The sequence below is a fragment of the Triturus cristatus genome, chromosome 8, assembly GCF_964204655.1.
Source record: "Triturus cristatus chromosome 8, aTriCri1.1, whole genome shotgun sequence".
NCBI lineage: Eukaryota > Metazoa > Chordata > Amphibia > Caudata > Salamandridae > Triturus > Triturus cristatus.
Window position 1 is genome coordinate 1,534,408,066 of NC_140591.1, and position 27,790 is coordinate 1,534,435,855.

The window sequence follows — 27,790 nt, forward strand, 5'->3', positions numbered from 1 at the left end:
GCGAACCAAGCCCAAACTGCTGTTATTATTCGCTGTGCATTTGTTTAAAAGCATCCCGATCCAAAAATCGACCTGAGGAGGCATTTTGGGCTACAACATAGTGCAACATGACAGAGTGGCATCTTGTGTAATTATGCATAATTGAAGTTTTGCATAATTATGCAAAAGCAAATTTCAAACACCCATATGCAAAAGGATTTCTCAGACACCTTTACTCTTTACCTACAGGTGCTGACCTCCTACTACGTGATCTTTAGAAACTTGAGCTTGACACTCGAATGTGTAATGGAAAGTCAAGCCCAAAGGATATAGAGCAGTGCTTAATTTGAGCAGAGGGTTTTGGTGCTCAGTACAGGAACTCAATATTCAGCTCCAGCACTTTTGACAGTCTGCCACATGGTGGTGCTGTCTGCCTAAATTAGGGATGAGCACAACAGCTGTTTAGTAATTTAATATACATTAACAACAAATAATACCAGCCACCTAAGTCATTCTTATAGTTTTGGGGGTCTGGAAAGTATGAATTGTGACCCTTGTAAGAGTGTGGTAGTTAGTAATTGTGTTGGTACTGTCATTGGTAGCACTGGAAGGGTCAATGGGTGGTGCAAGCTGCAGTGGCCTCTTGAAGAGGGCCCTTGTACTTATGTTTTACAAATTAAGCACTGAATAGAGAACTAACTATCTTGAACAGTGATACTCAAAGTACGGCCCAGGGGCCGCATGCAGCCCTTCCGACCTCTACAGCACTGGGCTGCTGTTTACTCGACTCAGCACCAATATGAAAAAAAAATTCAATATACAGCAAGCATTTATTTACAGGTTAATTGCAGTTAGGGAAAGGAAGTAACTAGGCCCTTAACTTTAGGAACAAATTCATTTTAAAGACAGCCACTAGATATACATGCTTTGCTTGCCCTACACCCACTTTATACCCCCGCTGATATCAGTGCGGTCCTCGGTCACACCATAGACCACACTTTGCGGTCCCCGGGAAAATGTTTGTGAGTACCCATGATCTGGAACCTTAGATCAGAACTCAGTAAAAAGTGAGGTGCGCCCTACCGATGCATGGGTAAGATTGAGATGCATGGGTAAGATTGATAAGCCTGGGTAAGGGTGATATGCCTGGATAAGATTGAGATGCCTGGGTAAAATTCAGATGCATAGGTAAGACTGAGATGCTTGGGTAAGACTGAGACACATGGGTGGGATTGAGATGCATGGGTAAGACTGAGACGCGGAGGAGCTTAGCACGCGATCAAGATGGCCGCGTGAGCCTAGAGCTCCCGAGACCCTCGCTCCCTCCGGCATCTATCCTGCCTATTATCCTGTACTTGATGCCCGGACTATTGGAGGGGAGCCGCTGCTGAGGCGGGAGCTGCTGTCCGGGTCGAAATCGCCCACCGGAGACCGAAGTTATACCGCCTGGAAGTTTGGGGCCTACTCCCCGCACGGTGCCCGGGACTTGCGTTGGCACAGTGCCCGTGCCCTAATTGAACAACAGCGGCCTGGGTGGGGAAGAGTCAGCGGAGGTGAGGGATTTCGCTTTCGCTTTCGCTTTCGCCTTCCAGTCTCCAGGGCGCCAGGGACGGGGCGGGCGCGGCGCCAGCCACTGGTTGCATGCCCATTTACCCTGTACGGGCCAGGAGATTGTCTACACGGCTGATTGCGATGTCGACCAGATCGGACGCCGAAAAACAGAAGCCCAAGAACACCAGGCGGGGCACCTACACCCAGACTAATAACATGGACCGCTATGCCCATCAGAGGGGGTCCCCGGGCGGATCAGGCCCGACGTCGGAAGCCTCGAAGGACGCGGCATCCCCCTCCACAGAATTAACCCTGCAGGACATCATGGGGGCCATCGAAGGGATGAAGTCCTCGATTGGGCAGCAATTTGAGACCCTGGCACAAAAAGTAGATGCCATATCGATTGACGTCAATCTGGTTCGGGCCGACCTCGGCAAAACTAATGAGCGGGTTCAGTCCTTGGACCTCAAGACTGTCGGCCTCCTGGGCGATGTCTCCGGCCTCCAGCAGGAAGTCCGTACTCTCCGGACAGCACATGATCACTTCGCCCGTCGGTTGGAAGACTTTGAAGGCCGCGCAAGGCGTAACAACGTGCGCATCATTGGGGTCCCGGAAAATTCGGAGGAGCAGTCGGTGGACCTGTTCGTGGAGGACCTGGTGGTGAACCATCTGGCACCCAAAGGCCTTAGCAAGTTCTTTACCGTCGAACGGGCCCACAGAGTTCCTGGCGGGAGGCCCAAGGTCGGGGACCCACCAAGGCCGATTGTCGCCCGGATCTTTAATTTCAGGGATCGAGATGCCATACTACAAGCATCGCGGACGGCCGGCCCGCTGCCATTCCAGAACACTACTGTAAGCTTTTATCCGGACTTCACCCAGATGGTGCAAAAGCAGCGGCAAGGCTTCATGGCGGTCAAGAGAAGACTGCGTGAGATGGGACTAAAATATGCCATGCTTTTTCCGGCAAGGTTGCGGGTGGTGTTCGAAGAGCGAACTTTCTTTTTTGAGGCACCCGACATGGTCGGAGACTGGCTGGACACTCTGCCCCAAGGGCGGACTGACGTGGAACGCTCTGGTGGCGCAGATGGTGCTGGTGACGAACATTGAACCAGGACTTAAGTACCATGACTCCGGTCCCTCCGGGAGGTTGATAGTCCGGGGGGTGGCGGGGGCAGTAGGGGAGCTTTTTCCTCCTCTGGGGTTCTTTCCGTAGACTAGTTCTATAAGGGGCGACAGGCACACTGCAAGTTGGGGGGCACTTTAGAGCTTACGCAGGGGTGCAGGGTGGGGGGTGGGTGGGGTTTGTTGTTGGGGTTGTTGTTGTTTTTGGTTCTGCAAGGCGTCAAGATGCAAGCTCCGGTGATTCGGGTCGGGTTCCACGCGGGTGGTGGTGGTCTCCTTACATGCTGGGATGGGGGGTAGGGGCCTCAAAATACTCAGTTGGAATGTGAATGGCCTGGGGGATCGTATTAAGCGTGGGATTGTCCTGCAATTTCTGAAGAGATGTGCCCCTGATATTGTCCTCTTGCAAGAGACGCACTTGATTGGCAACACGTGCCATGCACTCAATCGTAAAGGTTATAAATTTGTTGCGCATTCCGGGTTCACCTCGGGTTCCAGAGGGGCGGGAATACTAGTCAGGTCCTCTCTGCCATTTGAGGTTGACTCCACTACTGTAGACGATAGGGGGCGCTTCGCGGCAGTGGCGGGACGGTGGGAGGGCAGGACGCTGGTCCTGGTGTCGGTTTATGTCCCCCCTGCATTGCAGCCCTCTACCCTAGCGGACTTAGAGAGGACATTACTGGATCTCCCAGAGGGAGTGTTGGTGGTGGGTGGTGACTTTAATGCGGTCGGCTCAGGCCTGCTCGACAGGCACCCGCGGAGGACTTCGGGGGGGGCTCAGAAGTGGCTTCCTGATTTCATAGATACCCTAGGGCTGGTCGATTGTTGGAGAATGTTGCATCCCACACAACGGCAGTACACTTTCCACTCAGGTGCGCATGGCAGTCTCTCCAGAATTGATTATGTCCTTACACTGGCTGCACACGCTTCCCTTGTCTCTGAGGCCAGGCACATGGCACGAGGTATTTCTGACCATTCTCCGGTGTGGATCTGTGTGGATGTTGCCAGAGGAGTGGGTGGTAGGGTGGCCCCAATTAACCCGTGGCATCTTAGAGACCCCGTGACTCGTAGTGAGATACTTAAGGCGATCGACCGCTATTTTCAAGAAAACCTCGGTTCGGTCACGTCGGCGGTGTCCTTGTGGGAAGCATTCAAAACCGTGATTAGGGGTGAGGCCCTCTCCTTGATTACGGCGGCCAAGCGTCGGAAAGAAGCGGAAGTCGCCCAGCTTGAGGCGGAGATCACGGACCTAGAGCTGGCCCTGGGGGGGGAGGTCGCGGAGGAGGCGCTGCACAAATTGAGCCTTAAGCAATCGGAGTACAGGGCCCTCGCGACTGACGCAGCCAAGGCTCTGAGTAGGGAACAGCGGGGCCGTCTGTACGACGTCGGGGACAAGGCCGGGAAATTGATCGCGTGGCTGGACAAGAAGGAGAGGGTCAATCGAGTGGTGCCGGACCTAGTGACGGAGGATGGCGTCACGGTCACGGAGCCGGATGGCATAGTCCAGTGCTTTGCGGATTACTTCCACACGGTCTATACATCCGTCTCGGACAGGCCAGTGGAGGACTCATGTGCGCTCCTGCGCGATCTCGCTCTGCCTTGCCTCTCCGACGTGGACAGAGACGATCTTGATGGCGACATCACGGTCGATGAGATTGCGGGGGCGACCCGTTCTTTGCGTCCGGGCAAGGCCTCGGGTCCGAATGGTCTGCCCATTGAGCTCTACAAACTCCAGCCGGACAAGATCGCTCCGCATTTACGAGCCATGTTTCTGGAGGCGCGGGCGACGGGTTGCCTCCCGCTCGACCAGCGCCTGGCAACAATCGTGGCCATCCATAAAGATGGCAAGCCTAGAAACAGGTGCAGTTCATACAGGCCGATCTCGCTCCTTAATGCTGAGCCGAAGATCCTTGCTAAAATCCTCGCAAACCGGCTAGTCGGGGTGGTCGGTAACCTGATCCACCCCGACCAATCCGGATTCATCCCACATCGGAATACTGCGTTGAATCTTAGGCGCATTCATGGTGTGATCGCAAGGGTCGGGACGATGCGGGAACCGGCCGTGGTGGCTGCGCTCGACGCAACGATGGCATTCGACACGGTTGAGTGGGCATATTTGTGGGCCGCGCTCGCGAAGTTCGGCTTCGGGCCCGGATTTGTGGGCTGGGTGAGGCTCCTATACGAAGGACCTCTCGCCAAAGTTGCAGTTAACGGGAGGGCCTCCAGTCCCTTCGACTTGGGAAGGGGTACCAGGCAGGGTTGTCCCCTCTCGCCGCTGTTGTTCGCTCTCGCCCTTGAGCCGCTAGCGGCATGGATACGGTGGCACCCAGACGTGAGGGGGATTCGCTGGTCCCCCGACCACGAGGACCGCATTTCCCTCTATGCCGACGACATTCTGCTCTATCTTACCTCACCCCGGCAGTCCCTTATAGTTGTCTGCGACATCTTGACTTCCTTCGGGAGGAACTCGGGGCTCACCATCAACTGGGGTAAGTCATATCTGTACGCCCTGTGTGGAGACGCTCCGGTTCCCCCGCGGAATTGCCCGATCCAGATCGCCCGGGAGGGTTTTCTGTATCTTGGGATCTATATTTCGGCCGACCCCACGGTACGGTATGAGCGAAACCTGCTCCCTCCGTTGGCGCGCCTACGGCGGGACGTGGCGGGCTGGAGGCGGCTGCCGCTTTCCCTCCTCGGTCGTGCGGCGCTATTTAAAATGATGTCGCTTCCCCGTTTTCTCTATGCCCTGCAGAACACCCAGGAGCTGGTTCCAGCCAGTTACTTTCGGGAGGTTGAGAGTCTACAACGTTCGCTGCTGTGGGACGGCCGCCCGCGTATAGCGATAGCAAAATTAACTCTCCCTTGGTATGACGGGGGTATCGCGCTTCCTGACATCCGGAGATACTATTGGGCCTCCCAATTGAGCGCGATCAACCACGGCGTCTACGGTCCTGCGCTTAGCCCCGGCTTCGCGATGGACCGGTGGTTGCTGCGGAGTGGTGGCTACTATAGAGCACTTTATTCAAGGGCCCCGGCTGGGTCCCTCACGGGGCCGACCGGGGTGGCGGTGCACGTGTGGAAGGCAGTCACGAACTCCCTGGGGTGGAAGGATAGACTCACACTGGCCACTCCGCTGTTTGATTCTGACATGCTGGGGAAACTCTGGCATTCTAAGGGTTTCGACAAATGGGACCTGATTGGTATCTCCAGGGTGGGGGACATGCTGGCCAAGGGGCGGATTAAGTCATTTAAAGAGCTGCAGACGGAATACGCGCTAGAGGGTACGGAATACTTCCGGTACGCGCAGGTGCGCCATGCGCTGCGGTCGGTCCTCGTTGAGGGGGAGAAGGTGCCTGAATCCTCTCCGCTGGAGGACCGGATCTTGGACGGCCATGTGCCGGAGAGCACAATCTCTCTCATTTATAAGAAGCTGGTGAACGTCCGTACAGATCTCCTCCTGGGGGTGCGGGACCAGTGGACTAGAGACGGTCTTGAGCTGGACGATGAGGACTGGCAGTACGCTGTCTCCTCCCCGAAAGAGGTTGCCATCCCCGCCAGGCTGCGGCTGGTCCAGCTTAAGATACTCCATAGAGTCTATGTCACTGGCCCCCGGTTGGTCCACATGGGTTTCTCCGAGGACGGGCTGTGTAAGAGGGGCTGCGGGATGATGGGCACCTTTCTGCACATTATATGGGAGTGTGGTGTGATTGCGGAATTGTGGAAGCAGATTCACGTTGTGATGCAGGAGGTCACGGGTATTGTGTTGCACTCAGAGGCGCGGCGCTGTCTTTTGAACGTGTGGGGCCCTACAGACTACGATGCTGCGCAGACTCAATGGGTGACCCTTGGTAATATGGTGGCCAAGCGGGATATTGCACGATTGTGGGGGTCCCCTAGCCCGCCCACCCTGGATGCATGGAAGGATAACATGGACTGGTGCATGTTTCGGGAGAAAACAGTGTATTGTGCACGGGGGAGGCCCAAGAAATGGCATAAGGTGTGGGGGGGTTGGAACCAGTATAGGGGGTACATCTGCCTGCCGCCTGCCACTGACCCACCAGAGGAGCACCTTTCCCCCTAGCCCCACTTCCGACTTGAGTTTTGCTGATGAAATCTGATAGAAAGTTAGTGCCTCTGCCTCTCCCTCCCCTCCACACTTGAGGGCTGATCTGATGTTGGATATGGGGCCGCCTCATCGGTGGGAACTGACGCGAACACATTATGTATATTGCCTTGCTTGTTAATTTTTACTTTAAAAATTGAAACCTTCTTTCCTCTCCTGCTTGAAAGCTATAGAAGACTACACATGTTGATTGACGAGCTGCCGAACCTCCGGGATGTCGGCTGAATAGCTGTGTATCTGAAATATCCGAATAAAGGTTTTAAAAAAAAAAAAAAAAAAAAGACTGAGACGCATGGGTAACACTGAGGTGCATGGGTAAGATTGAGATGCAATTAAAGATACGTTGAATTGAGATGCATAGGTAAGACTGAGACGCATGGGTAAGACTGAGATGCATGAGTTAAATTGAGATGCATGGGTAAGATTGAGCCGTCTGGGTAAAATTGAGGTGCATGGGTAAGACTGAGAAACATAGGTAAGATTGAGACACATGGGTTGAATTGAGATGCATAGGTAAGACTGAGATGCATGGGTAAAATTGAGATGCATGGGTAAGATTGAGACGCATGGGGAAAGATAGGATGCATGGGTAAGTTTGAGATGCTGAGGTAAGAATGAGACGCATGGGTAAGACTGAGATGCATGGGTGAGATTAAGATGTATGGGTAAGACTGAGACGCATGGGTAAGACTGAGATGCATGAGTTAAATTGAGATGCATGGGTAAGATTGAGACATCTGGGTAACATTGAGGTGCATGGGTAAGACTAAGAAACATAGGTAAGATTGAGACACATGGGTTGAATTGAGATGCATAGGCAAGACTGAAATGCATGGGTAAAATTGAGATGCATGGGTAAGATTGAGACGCATGGGGAAAGATAGGATGCATGGGTAAGTTTGAGATGCTGAGGTAAGACTGAGACGCATGGGTAAGACTGAGATGCATGGGAGGGATTGAGATGCATAAGTAAGACTGATATGCATGGCTAAGAATGAGATGCATGGGTAAGATTGAGGTGCATGGGTAAGATTGACAATGCATGGGTAAGACTGAGGTGCATAGGTAAGATTGACAACGCATGGGTAAGACTGAGGCACATGGGTTCAATTGAGATGCATAGGTAAGATTGATATGCATGGGTAAGATTGAGACGCATGGGTAAGATTGAGATGCATGGGTAAGATTGAGAGGCAGGTGTAAGATTGAGATGCATGGGTGAGATGAGACTGAGATGCGGGTGTAAGATTGAAATGCATGGGTAAAACAGACACATGGGTAAAATTGAGACACATGGGTAAAACTGAGACACATGGGGGAGATTGAGACACATGGGTAAGATTGAGATGCATGGGTAAGACTGAGACGTATGGGTAAGATTGAGGTGTCTGGGTAAGATTGAGCTGCATGGGTAAGACTGAGACACACTGGTTGAATTGAGATGCATAGGTAAGACTGAGATGCATGGGTAAAATTGAGATGTATGGGTAAGATTGAGAGGCAGGTGTAAGATTGAGATGCATGGGTGAGATGAGACTGAGATTGTATAAATTCTTGTAACGCGCGAGTCTGCCACCCAACGGGTATCCTGGTGCTCTAAGACACAGCAACAAAGGACAATACAGAGACTGCTAGCCAGGAGTCAGAGTTAGTGCCATACTATTCCTGACGAAAGAGCCAGGTCTTTAGAAGCCTCCTAAAACCCAGCAATGTATTAGCCTGGCGCAGTTCTAGAGGCATCTGATTCCACAGACGAGCTGCCGTCGTGCTGAAAGCCCTACCTCCCATCCTAGCACGCTTTACTCTAGTAACAACTGCCAGACTCTGGCTAGAGGAGCGGAGGGACCTTGTTGGTTGGTACCAGAAGCTATCTCGCAGAGGCAGCGGGCCAAGATTGTGTAAGGCCTTATAAACCATAACTAGCGACTTGAACTCAATCCTCCTCTTAACCGGGAGCCAATGGAGGTCCTTTAGTGCCAGCGTGACAGATGATTCACGCCGCCTTCTGAGAGCCAGTTTTGCTGCCATCGACTGAACTCTTTGTAATCCCTGTACAATGAAAAGGGGAGCACCCAAGTACAGAGAATTACAATAGTCCAGTCTGCTCAGGATCATACTCTGGACCACCAGAGACCTAGTCTCATCTGGGAGGAGCGGGAGGATTTGGCGAAGAGCTCTCAGCAAAACAGATGCAGGTGTAAGATTGAGATGCATGGGTAAAACAGACACATGGGTAAGACTGAGACACATGGGTGAAATTGAGATGCATGGGTAAGATTGAGACACATGGGTAAAACTGAGACACATGGGTGAGATTGAGAAACACGGGTAAGATTGAGATGCATGGGTAAGACTGAGACGTATGGGTTAGATTGAGGTGCATGGGTAAGATTGAGAAGCATGGATAAAATTGAGGTGCATGGGTAAGACTGAGACACACCGGTTGAATTGAGATGCACAGGTAAGACTGAGATGCATGGGTAAAATTGAGATGCATAGGTAAGATTTAAATGCATGAGGAAAGCTAGGATGCATGGGTAAGATTGAGACACTGAGGTAAGAATGAGAGGCATGGGTAAGACTGAGAGGCATGGGTAAGACTGAGATGCATGGGTAAGAATGAGATGTGGGTAAGATTGATGTGCATGGGTAAGATTGAGACGCATGGGTACAGCGGAGGCACATGGGTTCAATTGAGATGCATAGGTAAGACTTATATGCATGGGTAAGATTGAGAAACATGGGTAAGACTGAGATACATGGGTAAGATTGTGATGCATGGGTAAGACTGAGATGCAGGTGTAAAATTGAGATGCATAGGTAAGATTGAGATGCATAGGTAAGAGTGAGATGCATGGGTGAGATTTAGAAACATGGGTAAGATTGAGATACATGGGTAAGACTGAGATGCATGGGTAGGACTGAGATGCAGGTGTAAGATTGAGATGCATAGGTAAGATTGAGATGAATGGGTAAAACAGACGCATGGGTAAGACTTAGACACATGGGTGATATTGACGCATGAGTAAGACTGAGACACATGGGTAAGAATGAGACACAAGGGTAAAACTGAGACACATGGGTGAGATTGAGACGCATGGATAAGATTGAGATGCATGGGTAAGACTGAGACGCATGGGTAAGACTGAGACGCATGGGTAAGACTGAGACGCATGGGTGAGATTGAGATGCATTGGTAAGACTGAGACGCATGGGTAAGATTGAGGTGCATGGGTTGAATTGAGATTCATGGGTAAGACTGAGATGCATGGGTAAGATTGAGACGTGTGGGTAAGGTTGAGATGCACAGGTACGATTGAGGTGCATGGGTAAGATTAAGGTGCATGGGTAAGACTGAGATGCATGGGTAAGACTGAGATGCATGGTTAAGACTAAGACGCAAAGGTAAGATTGAGGTGCATGGGTAAGATTGAGGTGCATGGGTAAGATTGAGATGCATGGGGCGTATTGAGGTGCATGGGTAAGATTGAGACACATGGGATAAACTGAGGTACATGGGTAAGATTAAGGCACATGGGTAAGATTGAGATGCATCGGTAAGAATGAGATGCATGGGTAAGATTGAGGTGCACAAGTAAGACTGAGACGCATGGGTAATACTGAGATGCATCGGTAAGATTGAGATGCATCGGTAAGATTGAGATGCATAGGTAAGATTGAGGTGCATGAGTAAGATTGAGACACATGGGTAAGTTTGAGGTGCATGGGTAATATTGAGGTGCATGGGTAAGATTGAGATGCATGGGTAAGATTGAGGGCCATGGGTATGACTGAGATGCATGGGTAAGATTTCGGGTGCATGGGTAAAATGGAGATGCATGGGATAAATTGAGATACAAGGGTGAGATTGAGATGTGTGGTAAGACTGAGACGCATGGGTTGAATTGAGATACATGGGTATGACTGAGATGCATGGGTTAGATTGAGATTCATGAGTAAGACTAAGATGCATGGGTAAGACATAGATGCATGGGTAAGATTGAGGGGCATGAGTAAGATTGAGGTGCATCGGTTCGTCTGAGATGCATGGGTAAGATTGAGGTGCATGGGTAAGAATGAGTTCCATGGGTAAGATTGAGGTAGATGAGTAAGATGGAGGTGCATGGGTACGAGTGAGATGCATGGGTAAGACTGAGATGCCTGGGTAAGACTAAGGCACATAGGTAAGACTGAGGTGCAATAGTAAGACTGAGATGCATGTGTAAAATGAAGGTGCATGGGTGGAATTGAGACGCATGGGTAAGATTGAGGTGCATGGGTAAGACTGAGATGCATGGGTAAGACTGAGACGCATGGGTAAGACTGAGACGCATGGGTAAGACTGAGACGCATGGGTGAGATTGAGATGCATTGGTAAGACTGAGACGCATGGGTAAGATTGAGGTGCATGGGTTGAATTGAGATTCATGGGTAAGACTGAGATGCATGGGTAAGATTGAGACGTGTGGGTAAGGTTGAGATGCACAGGTACGATTGAGGTGCATGGGTAAGATTAAGGTGCATGGGTAAGACTGAGATGCATGGGTAAGACTGAGATGCATGGTTAAGACTAAGACGCAAAGGTAAGATTGAGGTGCATGGGTAAGATTGAGGTGCATGGGTAAGATTGAGATGCATGGGGCGTATTGAGGTGCATGGGTAAGATTGAGACACATGGGATAAACTGAGGTACATGGGTAAGATTAAGGCACATGGGTAAGATTGAGATGCATCGGTAAGAATGAGATGCATGGGTAAGATTGAGGTGCACAAGTAAGACTGAGACGCATGGGTAATACTGAGATGCATCGGTAAGATTGAGATGCATCGGTAAGATTGAGATGCATAGGTAAGATTGAGGTGCATGAGTAAGATTGAGACACATGGGTAAGTTTGAGGTGCATGGGTAATATTGAGGTGCATGGGTAAGATTGAGATGCATGGGTAAGATTGAGGGCCATGGGTATGACTGAGATGCATGGGTAAGATTTCGGGTGCATGGGTAAAATGGAGATGCATGGGATAAATTGAGATACAAGGGTGAGATTGAGATGTGTGGTAAGACTGAGACGCATGGGTTGAATTGAGATACATGGGTATGACTGAGATGCATGGGTTAGATTGAGATTCATGAGTAAGACTAAGATGCATGGGTAAGACATAGATGCATGGGTAAGATTGAGGGGCATGAGTAAGATTGAGGTGCATCGGTTCGTCTGAGATGCATGGGTAAGATTGAGGTGCATGGGTAAGAATGAGTTCCATGGGTAAGATTGAGGTAGATGAGTAAGATGGAGGTGCATGGGTACGAGTGAGATGCATGGGTAAGACTGAGATGCCTGGGTAAGACTAAGGCACATAGGTAAGACTGAGGTGCAATAGTAAGACTGAGATGCATGTGTAAAATGAAGGTGCATGGGTGGAATTGAGACGCATGGGTAAGATTGAGGTGCATGGGTAAGACTGAGACACAAGGGTTGGTTTGAGATGCATAGGTAAGACTGAGATGCATGGGTAAAATTGAGACTCATGGGTAAGACTGAGATGCATGGGGAAGACAAGGATGCATGGGTAAGATTGAGATGCAGGGGTAAGACTGAGACATATGGGTAAGAGTGAGATTCATGGCTAAGATTGAGATGCATGGGTAAGATTGAGAGGCATGGGGAAGATTTAGATGCATGGGGAAGATTTAGATGCATGGGTAAGACTGAGATGCATGTGTAAAATTGAGATGCATGAGTACGATTAAGATGCATGAGTAAAACAGATGCATGAGTAAGAATGAGACACATTGGTGAGATTGAAACACATGGTTGAGATTGAGATGCAAGGGTAAGATTGAGGTGCATGAGTAAGATTGAGATGCATGAGTAAGATTGAGGTGCATGGGTATGATTGAGATGCATGGGTAAGATTGAGGTGCATGGGTAAGATTGAGATGCATGAGTAAGATTGAGGTGCATGGGTAAGATTGAGGCGCATGGATAAGATTGAGGGGTATGGATAAGATTAGACCAATACACGCTGGAAGATGCTCATAAGACATTAACCCCTGAAGATTCTGCTTTTAATGTAGCTGTCAGCAGCACCATAGTAGCTAATCTATAATCTACAGTGCGATGGCCAAACCGCAGATGCGAACTTTGCATTAAAAAAGAGATCTTCTCATTAAGAATCCATAGGATCATTGGTTATCTCTGCACCTGTGATTCAATCGACTTGCAATTACATTTTCGACACTGTTGCTGCTGCTTGATGAGTTACAGAGAACACTCCTAGCATCGGTATTACATTTCTAGAGCAATTTCACGCTCAATATAGCAAGCGCACTTCTGATATCATCCCCGGAGCTCCAATGACAGCGTTCATTTTTAAAGGGAGGAGACACCTAATCGATGGACAGACAGATGTTTACCATGACTAGTTCAGTAAAGCAACAACAAAGGATTATCCTGAAACTGATAAACCTACGTTTTTGTGTTTCAAATTCGGGTTCTTCACAGATAAATACAATAAACAAGCCTGGTTAGATGAAGTTAAACATTTTCATCTGCTTCTTATTTTCTGGGAATATTGCGCGCTAGCTTGAAAGACCGCTCCAGAGGGCATATGTTGTAAACTACCATATTGTTACGTAAATTTGCACTAGTGCCTGCCAATTTTGCACTGACTCTTAGCAGACATCATTTGCATCTATCAGCTGGTACAAAATCACTTTTTAAGCGGCGGGCAGTCAGTGCAAATGTTATTTTTCACTGGTCACCCCTGCAAACCCCTTGGCAAAATTGCCTGGCATTGGCACTGCTGCAGTTTACAACCAGCCCCTAGTCACAGAGACAAAGTGGGTAAACTGTGTGCCGTGAGTTGTGAAATAATGTAACAGTTATGGGTAATTAAATACTAAATGATGGCGTTAATTATGCCCTTGTCTTTCTCTCAGAACATTCTCTGCAGCTTAAACTATCAATTTAGAAGCCCAAGGGCCTCCGTGCAGCCCTTTAAATAAGCCCTAACCTGGCACAGCCCTCCTCCAGGATTTTTGGCGCCCCCTTCGGCCTCCCCCGTCTTGGGTCCCCATGGAGGACCACACTCCGACCCTGGCGTGGGTCATTGCACTCCCTATCTCCCTCTGGCTAGTTGGAACAATGTCGTTTGCCCAATTCAGGAAATCCTGGCCCGCTGCGAATGCTGCAAGAGTGATCTTTTCAGAGGCTTCTGAGGGAAAGAGCGTGTTTGGACCCGCGGAGGCTGCTTTGCTTGTGATAAGAATGGCCGATTGTCCCTTGCGACAGCTTCCGCTTCCGCTTGCGTTGCGTGGCGACAGGCGCTGCCTGCCAGGACGGGTACTGACATGACGCATTGACTGACGCGTTGACGTATTGACGTGTTGACCGTCACGGCACCCGCGGCGGCTGCACATTGCCGCAGGGCAGATTTGACGCCTACTGCAAACCATCCACAAACATTCAGAAAGGATAGTAGTAGTCAAAAATGTAAGCTTGGGTTTTAAATTTCACGACTGCAACGACTGGGCCATTAGCACTTTCGTAGGCAAAAGAAATACAATCATGTTTCCTAAGCAGCACTGGACAATGCAAGCGACGAGGATGCAGTACGTTCTATCTGATCTATAGAAAGTCTTTCTGTGCAAACTTTGACAGGACACTTACTGGTCGATGGTTTTATTTCAATGCCCCTTATGTTGTGTTTGACTCCTAAATAAACTCCAAACACATCAAAGAAAACATTGCTTTTGTCTGACAAACCTGGTGCACAAGACCAAGGTGCTAAGACACCTCCATCACGCGATGGGTCAGGTCTGAGTCGGCGCTGGTCTGTTCTGCTGATCCTAGGTCGTCATCAGAGGCGCAACTAGAGCCAAATTTCGGGGGGGGCTGAGCAAACATTTCGGGGGGGCTGAACTTTAAGCAATAGGCAGAGTGGAGCTGCAGGGGCTCTTAGAAGGGGTGAAACAGCGAGGCCTCATTAACATGCAAATGGTCTTTTAAAGACCTGTGAAGTGCTCGGGTGCGGCTGCTTTTTTGCCCGGGAAGGTGTCTCATCCCGGGCTGCCACACACGACGGGGGGGGGGGGGGGGGGGGGGGGGATGGGGCTGAAGCCCTGTGAGTCCAATGGGTGTTGCGCGCCTGGTCGTCATCCCCTAGTCCAGTGGACTCAGGGTCTCGCTGATGGAGGCACAATGTAGCCATTGTAGGACATGAGAAAGTATCCAGTTTTCTACAATGCAGACTGGCTAAAGCAAGAGTAACCAGCAAATTGATGGCCACTAGGGCCTCCCGGCCTTGATTATGAGTCCTGCATTGTTTATCGCACCCGACAAATGAGAATTCCCAGGGGATTGTTATTTATGAGATACATTAAATAACACAAAATATGAGTTTCGTACCAAAATCTGCGTTCCCCAATATTCAGCAGGCCTTTTACTCCAAGTATATTTCAGCAGGTTTGATCTTCCGAAGTTTATCAAGGGTAAAATCCTACTGTTGGAATTTACAGACTAACTCATAATCCCAACAAAGTTTTGCAAGGTTCTTGTTTACTTTACTTCCCTGTGCAAAGTTTGTAGATCTTCCTGACTCGCCTCTGTCTGTGCAGACTGTACCTCGGCATAGTGAAATCATTTTTACCACTTCTAATATCCCCTCTGACCCGACATCACAAGTTTGAACCCCAGCGAGGGCAGATCATACATCTATAATTCCAAAGTTGTTAAATTAAGTTAGATTGAGTGTCATTATATTGGATAATCGTGACACCTGTCAATTATACTGAGAGAGCGAAAACAGTGGTGTGAAGTTCTTAAAAGCAAGCACTGGCAAAGTCAATAGATTTGGCTTGCATTTTGGTTCCTGACCAAAATATTTTTTTAAAATCCTGCAGCAGTGAAAAAACAAAGCAAAAAAATGCCGTTCTGTATACAATATATATATGGGATTAAACAGGTAACGTGTTGCAATGGAAGTGCTACAAACGAGGCAGCATGCTACACCAGGCAGTCCTTAGCACCTCCTGTATTTCTTGGATGCGGGGGCTTCTTATTTTGAATTAAATTCAGAAGTAGCTTCCAATTATGGACATGCACACAGTAAAGGCTGCTGGATTGTCACAGCAGGCTGTGAGTCACCGCAATGTACGGAGGCCTGGGAGCCATGTCTTGCAGAGAGGCTGATACCTCTGCAGTAGTAGGTGGATGCATGCAGTTTCTTAGCAACATACAGAGAATGATCTGCTTTTTGTTAAGCTGCAAAGACGCCTGCTGCCACACTGACTATCCTACCCCCTGGAGCGGCGACACCCGGCACATACTGTAGTTAATAATAGCTGGGCTGTCTCTGGGATCAGGGGGACCATTATTGATATGGAAACTAGAGCAAGTGAGACAGGAATGTACAGAGCTTACATCACAGTCATGCAGACAGACTCACCACAATCAATATTGAGTTCTTTTTTGACCCACTTTGCCCCCATCTTTAAAATGGCATGTTTTTACGTCTCATTCGCTATTCCTAGGTGTCACCTCCTTACCGGTGCTCTCGCTCTTCATCCCCAGCTCCATATTTACCTTTGAGCAGGGCTTTAAGTGGGCCGGGTCCTGTCGGTACTCAGCGCCCTGCAATTCTAAAGAGCAGGTGTTGAGACGGGTCCCTATCGGGCTCTCCATTTTTGCCTTCGCCCTCAGAGTGAAAGAAAATCTTACCTCTACAGTCGCATCATTTTACAACTGAAGCATTTTTAATATTATAAGCAACGAATCGTTAGTTGTTGCTTATCTTAGGCAACTAACAACCATTGCAAAAGCCAATAGTCCTTGTTTGTAGGTGTAATGTCCTTTGTATTATATATCTGGATGCAATGACAGAAGGAGCAAAATACCATTTGGTCGACACGCTATGCTAAGCACAGAATTTTCGCTTATGTGTTTTTCAGCTATGCCCTTCATCACAAGCCACGCCCCTTTGAGAGACCCCCTAGTTTTTTCATCCAACTTAATGCCCTGCCCTCTAGTATCTAACAAAGCACCTAATTAAAAGCCCAGAAACTGATTTGTATTGAAATGAGCATATAGCAAACAACATGTAAAGCTTTGCAAAGACGTTTTAGGTTCAGGGTTAATGGTTGGCCTTAGACTCATGATTACAGTTTGCATTAGGGGTACCGTATTAGGGTCGGAAACGTACTTAAATGACCTTACATAGATACTCTTGTCCAGACAGAATGTTGTTAGGACCTTTCTATTCTATGGTTAGGTCTACTGTTAGTCATAAACAACTGATCTCTTACACAACACTTCCAAAAACTGAATTTGCCAGAAACTGCAATGTACTGTGAGCTGTGGCCATGTGATACCATGGCAAGGACATTAGATTAGGGAAATGCTGTATCCGGGATACTATTTGCGTAGCTCTGGGAAAAAGTAGTCTTGGCTCCTATTGCAGGTAAAGTCAATTTCAAAAATTCTACTGAATGCTGGTAGAGAACCTACCATTTTTTTCAACAGTGGTACCCGTGATGCAGGAACAAGAAGATGTCATCTTACTGAAATAAGTGTATTGTTAACCAAGTAGGAACAAAGGTGGAAGCCTGAGGGACATTCACTCTCTAGCATACATCCCTCCACATGATCTTATCCTTCATCTCAGATAAGCCTTTTGGGTACTTGTCTCTATAAGCACAAATATCAGTACAACAAACACCTTTAATGAAAAGATCCCACGGCTTACGAGGAAGGGCGTAACAGGTGGAGTGAAAGGTCTCTCTATCAACTGGGGCTGCTCAACACTGCAGCATAGGCACCAGCTCAAACAGAAATGAAGCAATCACTTTGTAAGCTAATTAAGAGACGCCCTGCAGCAGGCTAATCCCATTAGTCGTACACAACCGCAACATGTAAGTAGGAGAATTAGCCTTCTTGATGAGCCTCCACTGCCGGTATTTCCAGGGAGAGGTTCTGTGTTATTTGGGACACTGATGAATCAAAATGTAGCTCTTGGCCTTGTTACATCTGTGACACTATGCAGCTGTCAGTGGTTAATCATTCATTTATACTATTGAATTGCAGGCCGTGATGCCAGCACAAATATACCTTGATCACAGTGCGATCATTTTAGAGATGTCATAACACAAAAGGACCATCTGCTTTCCACCACATCTGAGTTTCTTATAGAAAAAGTCTCTGAAAGCATTAAAAACCCTTTAAGACATTGGTGCTTGGAAGGATGTTTGCTGTAGTAGTGTTTGATAGTGATGGGGGAGGGGCGTGCTGTGTAACACTGTGTTTTATGAGATGCCCCGTATTTGACCAAAAACTAAGTGCAGATGGATCAAATGACTATTGAAACAAAAGGTCTACGAATTGTTCATTTTCTAAAATTTTATGTAAATACGCCGCTTTTTCTCACTACTGGATGACCCTTGATGGGTTCTACTAAGGCCCCGGGCCAACCGTATGCCGACCACCTCTTTCTTTTCAGCGCCCTCAATAAATAACAAGCAGCAAAACACAGTGCGTGAGCCAGGCAAGGACGTGTGAGGAGTAGCTGGAGATGCAATGGACCCATTGCATATGGACTTATGTGCCATAGTGAGGGCCATGAAATACATAAAAGTTTTAACTGGAGGTTGTGAAGTCTAACCAGAACTTGAGTAATGGCCGCTCCTACGCAGAGCGTACAGAAGGGTCTTGGTGTTTGACTCAGGTCTCCCTGAAGTCCAGAACTTTCATTTGCCACTGGTTTCAAGCAAGCTTTGCTGAAGACGGCTGAAATGCCAGACTGAATTGCATATGGCCATGTCTGAACTGGGGTGGCAGAGTGGGCTAAAGAACGGTGATGGATCAAACCCAGATCTGTTGACTGGGTGTGAGTGTTTGATTGGTTCTGATGCTCCGTCCATCACCACCCCCTTTTGTACCGCTTTGTTCGCCATAAGTTGGCAGGGTATGCTCAGACGTGAGTCCCTTGCTCACTTTGCCACTGGTTTCAAGCAAGCCTGGCTGAAGACGGCTGAAATGCCAGAAACCGGTCCTAGGAAGCTTGTTTCCGGTCCAGGGAAGACATGGCTTGGCAGTTCGGGCTGGACTGTTCCTATGAGGCACAGGGTCAGACTGATTTGCATATGGCCATGTCTGAACTGGGGTGGCAGAGTGGGCTAAAGAACGGTGATGGATCAAACCCAGATCTGTTGACTGGGTGTGAGTGTTTGATTGGTTCTGATGCTCCGTCCATCACCACCCCCTTTTGTACAGCAGAACTTTCATTGGCCGGGAAAACCAAGGTGTATAGAGTTGGCAAATTTAATCCATGGTAAAACAATAGCCCTCAGAAGAGCCTATTGCTGCTGAGACCCAACAGAAGAACTACTATTGTTAACAAGTGGCTGCATGTGTAGCATGATGACATAATGGCCATGCCAGTCAACCATTGATAAAAACAATAGCTCCTCAAGAGAGCCCATCACTGTTTTGTAAGGAAGTGCTATTGTTTGCAAGCTTCCCAATGACTGATAAAAATAATGGCCCTCACGACAGCCCATTGCTGCTGAGACTCAAGACAGGAAGTGCTTTTGTTTGGAGGTGGAGGTAGATATAACATGATAACATAATGGCCCTTCTGGACAATCATTGATAAATTATCCCTCAGAGTCCACTACCACCTAGCTCAAAGCAAGGAAATGCTATTGTTTGGAGGTGAAGGTTAGTATACATTGCTAACATTTCGGCCATGCCAGTCAATCGTTAAAACAACGACCCTCAAAAGAGCCCATTGATGCTGGGATCCAAGACAGGAAGGGCTATTGCTTGGAGGTGGAGGTATGTATGTTATGATAACATATTGGCCCTGCTAGTCAATCAATGATAAAATAATGTCTCTGAGGAGAGACCATCGCTGCTGAAACCCAAATAAGGGAATTCTATTTTCTGTAAGTTGGAGGTAGGTGTAAGGTGATAGAATAGTGGCTCTATTGGTCAATCATTGGCTGCTAGTGTCCCTGCTGGATGAATGACTATCATACAAGAAGTCAAGAAGACCACTTGTCCTCAGCCTGGGGCACCAGCCTTCTGCCTACCTGCTAAGATCAGTGTATACTGTGAGGAGAAGAAGAGCACCTGTAGGGAGCAAGACCCAGTGGGGATTCTGCTGAGTACATCCTGGGGAACAAAGTGTGAGACCCCGGTCAGGACCACTGCACGAACTATGTCAGTGACCCCCTGTTTTCCAGGTGGGGGCAACTGTGATGTATGGGCCATCACCCTTGTTTAGAGCCAGTTGGCAACCACCATATGTCAGGTGAAGGCCACCATAAAGTAAAGACTGTCGCTCTTGTGCAGAGCCAGTGGAGACCCCAATGCAACCGGAGGAGACCACCATAGAAGCCGAACCTCTGCCTGGGATTGTCATGTCCAGGCTCATGTGAGGAACATTTACCAATTGCAAGGACGTCCAACACTGATGTGGGCTGATGGAGACTGAAGGAGTCTTGATGCGTCCTTGGTGAAAGGCAGCAAGAGGCTGTGGACCCTCAGCATTTGGAGAAAAGCCCGCACAGACGTCCTCTGGCCATCCCACAACTTGCCAGTTGCAATTGGGTTGGGTAACACTGTTTGAGGCCAGCAGGTCTGTTGTGAACTTAGCATGTTGAGCTGTTGAAGTTGATTCTTAAGGCCAAACTTAGACTTTGTAGTGTGGTGACTAGCATGGCACGCATCTAGGAGTTGCCTCTAAACTTTGTGTGCTTAGGTTAAATAGTGGATGTCTCATAAAAGCAGTATTTGACTGAACAGCCACGTTATTATAGTTACCTTTTATACACACAACTCCAACAGTGGCGGACCACAGGTGTTTGCACCTCAATTGAGTCTGATAAAGTTTAGTGTCCTGTGCATGCACTTCCGGCACTTGCTGCCGTTCAGTGCCACTGGAGACCAGAGAACAGAAAATTCTTCGAAAGGAAGGTGCACCACGAAATACAAATTTTCCAATTTCGCAAGTTTGAGTCCATCATCTTTCTTTATTATTCCAAAATATTGCACAAAAAATTGTTTTAAAAATCAGCCAATGTGTTTCCTTCCTGGATGCCTAGGAACTTCATTAGGGCTTAAAGTGTAGTGTAGCATATTCAAAGTAGTGGTTGTGGTACCACACAATGGCAAACGTCATATCACAGGGTTATATTCATCCCATCCACAGATGGTGTAAGGGGCCCATATCATGCCCCAGCTCGAAACCCGAGTCCTGTGAACTATGAAAAGTATCCAGGACTTGATGACTCGATGAATATAACCCTGTGATATGACAATTGCCAGTGGATGGTACCACAACCAATACTTAAAAAATATTGTGAATACGTTACACTACATATAAGCCCTGATGAAGTTCCTAGGCATCCAGGAACGAAACGTGTTGGTTGATTTTAAAACAATTTTTTGTGCAATAGTTAAATGTTATACTTTGAGTCTTGCGCCTGTGTATGCGTCACACCTACCTCCCAGTCAAAGAGCCTTGGACTGCTCGACCCATACTACCACTGAGAGTCAAGTGCTGAAAGGAGTAGTGGTTGGCTCAGTTACTCAAAGCCCATAGTAGGTCAGGCCCAACAACATCAGAAGTAAAAGGCCTCAACTCTGAAGTTTGGGCCCAGAAACTGCTGCTTGTCTCGTAGCCCTCTGACAGGGGTTTCAGACAATGGCAGCGCGACCCGTCTGACAATCCCTTCCCACTGAGTGTCATGATATTGAAGGGAAATACCAGGTCCAGTCTTAGGGTGGAGGTGACTGAAAACCAGACTTCAACCCCCAAACTGGGCCATGATTATTAGGCGTGCAAAGAACCAACCTGTACTTGTACTGCCCAGACTATTCTTAGTAGTAATCCGGCAATTTCATTCTCCAGCGCTACCAGCCCACCTTGCACACCAGCACTGAATTTGCACAGGTGCTCAAGCTGGCTAATTCATGTGCACAAGACACAAATGTATTCCCTCGAACCAGGGTCGGACTGGGACACAAAATATGCTAGGGCACCAAAATTAAAGTGCCCCCCCCAAGTAGATAGCTAAAAAGCTGAAAATATTAGGGAAATCACCTGTAAAAACCGGCCCACCTGGCCCTAAAACCAGCCCACAGCTGCTAAAAAATGGCGCACACACTGATCTGTCAGACCAGCCCATCGGGAAGTGTCTGACTGCCCTATAGGCCAAGCCTACCCTGCCTAGAACAACAAGAGAAGACAGGATCCAACGACAAGTCCAGAACCGCTGAAGACTTTTTGCAAGAGCTGCTTGGCATGCTACTCCCGCGTGCAGCGATGTGGTAAACAAAAGCACTCTCCGGGTCAGATTACATTTCCATTAAAACCCTCTCGCTGCCTTGTTTGCTTCATGTTGCTGACAGTCAACACGCCTTAGCGCATCGAGTAGGCAAATATTCATCCTTTCCTTTCAAAGACATTGGTGTCACTTCTCCTTAATTAGAAAATATCCACTTGGCAGGCAGAGGCGGCCATCATTCGACGAGTCCATGCGCGTGACCGGAGTCAGGTGCTCTCGACATGTCGGTAACATGCTGACCCCATCACTGTGACATTTGTCACTCAGGAAATTCTGCATCGTTTGGCAATGAATCCCTCAGATGTTGATTAAATGTAGACTTTGCAGTGATTATGGGAGCCGATAGCTGATACGTACACCTGCCTCGCCCATAGCGCATGTCCAGCGTGGTCAAAGGAATGTTCACCCAATGGCCAAGCTTGATTGCTCCTCAGGGAAACTATCATAAAGGGAGCAATGACATTGTTTCTGTGGAAGCGCCCATGTGCATTTACTGGCATGTCACGTGTCCTTGGGGCATTTTTGAAGTCAAAATAAATGGTCAAAAAGGATGTCATCTGGGAGATGGTGGGAAATTGTGGACTTCAGAAAAATTGGAAACTCCTTAGGTCTGAAATATTGAAATTGAACTCAAGGGAAATGGAATAATATTCTGGACCAATCACATTGAGCGTGGCAGGCAGGAGGAGGTAAAAGGCACGGAGGGTCGATGCTCAGTGCAGTATGTGGATGCTCAGCGCGGTGACTGGATGCTTGGCGCAATGGGTGGATGCTCAGCGTCGTGGCTGGATGCTCAGCGCAATGGGTGGATGCAGTAGGTGGATGCTCAGCGTGGTGGGTGCTCTCAGATGATTCAACAGCTGTTCTATGATCAGCAGCACAATATCCTTGGAGCTTTTTAGTTAGGCTTTCAGGGGACATCCGTGCCATCAAGGCAGAGACCAGGCTCCTATATTTGATTCAGCAAGGATGAAACAGGTCTTCCTTCTACACGCTGTGGGCTGTCTCCTCTCCTCCAGCACCATCTTGGACCTGCTTCACCAGCACTGGGCAAGTATTCAGAGTAGCTAAGTGAGGCATTGGCCAAGTTGCTTGAAGAGCTTGAGTAGCCCAGATATGTATATGTCATCATGTCCTTGGATGGCATCCACATCAGGTTTCAGTCCAAAGAGAACTGACAAGTGAAACAAGTACATCAATCAATCAGGATTTGTAAAGCACGGCTGCTTCACCTGTGAGGGTCTTGAGACAGTGTGGGATCATGCTGCCTGTACCTATTGGTTGAACATCCAGCTCCTTAGGTCCTTCTTGAACTGCTGGGCCGATGGTGAGGCTCTGAGGTGCAGGGGGAGGGTGTTGTCACCAATAAGTAGCATTGTTGTTCCCACACCCACTCTTACTGAAGTCTCTTATCGAATACCTGCAAAAATACATCAACCCGGCTCCACCATCACTGGGTATAGACCATTCGGGTAGATTGCTCGGTACCTGCCAAGGTAGGACGTCAGGACCCACGTACGTGCATAGCTTTTCACATAGTGCCACATACCTTACACCACTAGCGCGGAGATAAAGGGTTTGCAAAGGTGAGGGGTAAGATCAGACATTTGCAGTTCAAGCCAAATCACTCGGTTTTCAGAGTATTATGACAAACTATACCACGCTTTTGTTACTTTGGATTTTCTCTTAGAATTGTGGTAGCACTTTGACAATCGATGTATTATGATTGCAATTGTTTTATATACTTACACTGTTATGAGCTGTGATCCGCATCCATCATGTTTCTATGTATTTATAATGCTTTTGCACTGTGCACGTTTATGGTTCATTGAACCGAACTAAAGTTGATCGCTGATGATACCCTGTGTTTCAGGTGTGTCTCGTGGCCCAGGTGTACTACTGTGGTGGTCCTTCTCCTGGCTGGTCCCATGCAATGTCCTACAACTGTGTCACCCTGACACTGTACACTCCCATGGGACAGTCTACAGTGCCACAAACTTTCTAAAAAGTTTTCATCGACACCTCTGCCCAAATCTACAGTCATAAACTCAACGATTGATGTATGTGGTATTCATGTATCACAAGCCAGAGCCAGCAGAGGGCTGTGCCGGGCCAAGCAGCGGCATAGCTAGGCCCTAGGCCGCCCGGCCTGATCCGAAGAGCGGGGGCGGTGCTGGCGATTCATGCGGCTGCGACGGCCACAGGTAACAGCAGGGGTAGTGGCGCCGGCCGCCGGACCACAACCCCGTGCCACCTGGGGTGGTCACCCCCCAGCCCTAGTTACGGCACTGGGGCCTAGGACACAATTGGGGCGTGTTTCCCAAATGGCTACTGGTTCTAGGAGAGGTAGGGTCGGAATTAAGTGTTCTTTCAAGAGATGTGACGTCTGCTCTTTCCCAAACTGGAGCAGGGTTGTGAGATCCTGATGGACACAGAGATGCTGCTCCAGGACAGGGGCAGCTGTAAAGCGGGAGTGGTGGTACTTTACCACTGTAGACGGTGGTAAATGGTTGTTTGGTATTGGAACTTTAAAGGTCTGTGCTGCTTTTGGCTGGAAAAGTAGCAGCACTTCCGACATCTCTAAAGAACATAACACTGTAATGTAACACAATACAACATAACTAAACACCTAAAACTTAATGGGACCCGGCTCAACATAACAACCCAACAGAACACAACAATCACCATTCAATACAACAAGAGCACAGTCCAATCATGCAGCACAAAAACATACAAAACAACAGCACACAACACCTAAATTACAGCAAAATGCAACACAACGAATACGCACATCCTTTCTTAACATTACCTCCAGAAATCTGCTTTCGTGCCCGGTGCTAAACGTGTTTACGACTCACACTGCTGTAGTTCCCACAAAGGACAGGCTATAGCGCCAGTCAAAAGTGTTTAGACCCGGCCCAGTGTGCCAGGCACCAATTAGGCACGTAGCTGCATGATTAACAAAGCGGCAGTTTCTGCATTCTGCCCCCATAGTGCCAAAAAAACCTCTCGTCGTCACCAATCAGCAGAAACCATTACAAAACTTTAACAGCGACTAGTTGCGAGAGAAGAGCGGATTTGGTGCCAACTAAATGGTACTCTGCGCAACTCCGAGCGCTGACAGGAACTGTTCGAGCCCCCTCCGCTTGTGCCAACACAGCAAATAACATCAACACGCGCATAACTATGCTGGCGGAGGTGAATTGTTTTGCGTTTCCCAGTAACTAATGTAAGAACAAGGATGCTGTCATAGCCCAGTTTCTCGCGGAGACAGTACTCGGTGCCGTGGGTCCCCCCGCTCACTGACGAGCCCAAGAACTGAATGAATGAATGAATGAATGAATGAATGAATGAATGAATGAATGAATGAATGAATGAACGAATGAATGATTTTATAAAGCGTGCCTTACCCGAGGGTGTCTTAGCACTGAGCAGATACAGGCCGGAAAGAGGGAGTCATAGGTTTAAGGGAGGGAGGAGAAGAAAACCAGTTTCAACTGTAAACTAAGTTCAGCTGTTTCCTAAATACCTGCAGTGCCGGCGGTGCGCGGAGAGCCCGGGGGAGGGAGTTCCATAGTTCTCCTCCCTGATAGGCTAGTGTTCTGCCACCCCAGTTGGCTTGTTTGACTCTTGGAACCGTAACCATAAACGCAGAGCCAGATCCAGGACTCCTGCTGGGCACGTACCAGGTGAACCGTTCTTGAAAACCCGGCGGGCCAGTCTTGTGAAGCGCCTTGTGCATAAGGCACAGTGCCATAAAAGACACCCTCTTCTTCACAGGCAGCCAGTGTAGATCATGCAATAAATGGGACACAGGTTTGAATTTAGGAATTTTCAGAATTGTCCGTGCTACAGCGTTCTGAAGAGACTGCAATTTTTGAGCGGATATTTGGAAGCCCCTCGATAAAGGGAGTTGCAGTAGTCCATTTGGGAGGTGATGAGGGCCATCATCACCGTCTTTTGCAGGTCAAAGAAAATGTACGGGAGGACTTTTTGGAGTACACGCAGCATCAAAAAACCTCCCGACGCTACTGCATTAATTTGAGCAGAAAACACAATTCCGTGTCAAACAGGACCGCCAAACATAGCGCGTGCACGAGGCGACGGCGCTGCTTGAGTGGGCCCTGCAGCACACCATGAACCTAGACAGACCTTGTTAGGTGGTGCGGTTCACCGGGTAAGGAATCCGTGATGGCCCAGCGGGCCAACAAACAAATAATGCATTTTTAAATCAGAATGCGTGATGATCCGGGACATGTAATGCAGCTCCGGCTGAAGGCGGAACGAGAGTGACAAGGAGATCTTGTGAGCACACGGCGTGACCAGGTTTTGGCACACTTTGGAACCTCAGGGACGTTTACTAGCTGCTATCCTTATGATAGCGCCAAGTCGCCTTAAATGGTGTAAGAGCGCTGCCTGATAAACTGAGTAACAGACCTCGTCCACGGTGTGCATAGGGTCTTTGCTACAGGGGCTGTAAGGTGTCTCAAGCAGCAAGGTGCGCTGGGGTTTGCGCTGAGCTTCCAAGTGCTGGGAGTCCAAGATATGCAGTTCTACAGTGCTGTACAGATAGTGTTTTATAGGATGAGGTGCCCGCTACAGTGCTGTGCTCTACAGGAAGAGCTGCACCGAGGGATGTGATACTTTTGCAGTGCCATGCTTTCATGCAGTGCTCTACAGGAAGAGCTGCACCGAGGGATGTGATACTTTTGCAGTGCCATGCTTTCATGCAGTGCTCTACAGGAAGAGCTGCACCGAGGGATGTGATACTTTTGCAGTGCCATGCTTTCATGCAGTGCTCTACAGGAAGAGCTGCACCGAGGGATGTGGTACTCTTGCAGTGCTGTCCTTCCATACAGTAGTTTACAGAATAAGCAGCACTTAGGTGTGGGAAATTCTTGCAGTGCCGTGCCTTCATGCAGTGCTCTACAGGAAGAGCTGCAATGAGGGATGTGATACCCTTGCAGTGACGTGTCTTCATACAGTGATCTACAGGAAGAGGTGTACTTAGGGCTGTGATACACTTGCAGTGCTGTGTCTTCACACAGTGATCTACAGGAAGAGCTGTGCCGAGGGCTGTGATACTCTTGCAGTGTTGTGTTCTCATGCAGTGCTCTATAGGAAGAACTCCACCGAGAGATGTGATACACTTGCAGTGCCGTGCTTTCATGCAGTGCTCCAGGGGAAGAACAGCACTGAGGGATGTGATGTGATACACTTGCAGTGATGTACCTTCATGCAGTCCTCTACAGGAAGAGCTGCAATAAGGGATGTGATACCCTTGCAGTGTTGTGTCTTCATACAGTGCTCCACAGGAAGAGCTGAGTTTGACGATGTGATATTTTTGCAGTGCAATTCTTTCATGCAGTATTTTACAGGACGAGGTGCACTTAAGGGATGTGATACTCTTGCAGTGTTGTGCTTTCATGCAGTGCTCTAGGGGAAGTGCTGCACTGAGAAATGTGATGCTCTTGCAGTGATGTGCCTGCATGCAGTGCTCTACAGGAAGAGCTGTGCCGAGGGCTGTGATACTCTTGCAGTGTTGTGTTCTCATGCAGTGCTCTATAGGAAGAACTCCACCGAGGGATGTGATACACTTGCAGTGCCGTGCTTTCATGCAGTGCTCCAGGGGAAGAACAGCACTGAGGGATGTGATGTGATACACT

General features: G+C 48.5%; 1 protein-coding gene across 3 annotated transcripts in view; it reads right to left on the reverse strand.

Moving 5' to 3' along the window:
- Positions 1-27,790, reverse strand: part of PDE2A (phosphodiesterase 2A) — a 1,179,840-nt gene that overhangs the window by 812,680 nt on the left and 339,370 nt on the right. The window lies entirely within an intron of this gene.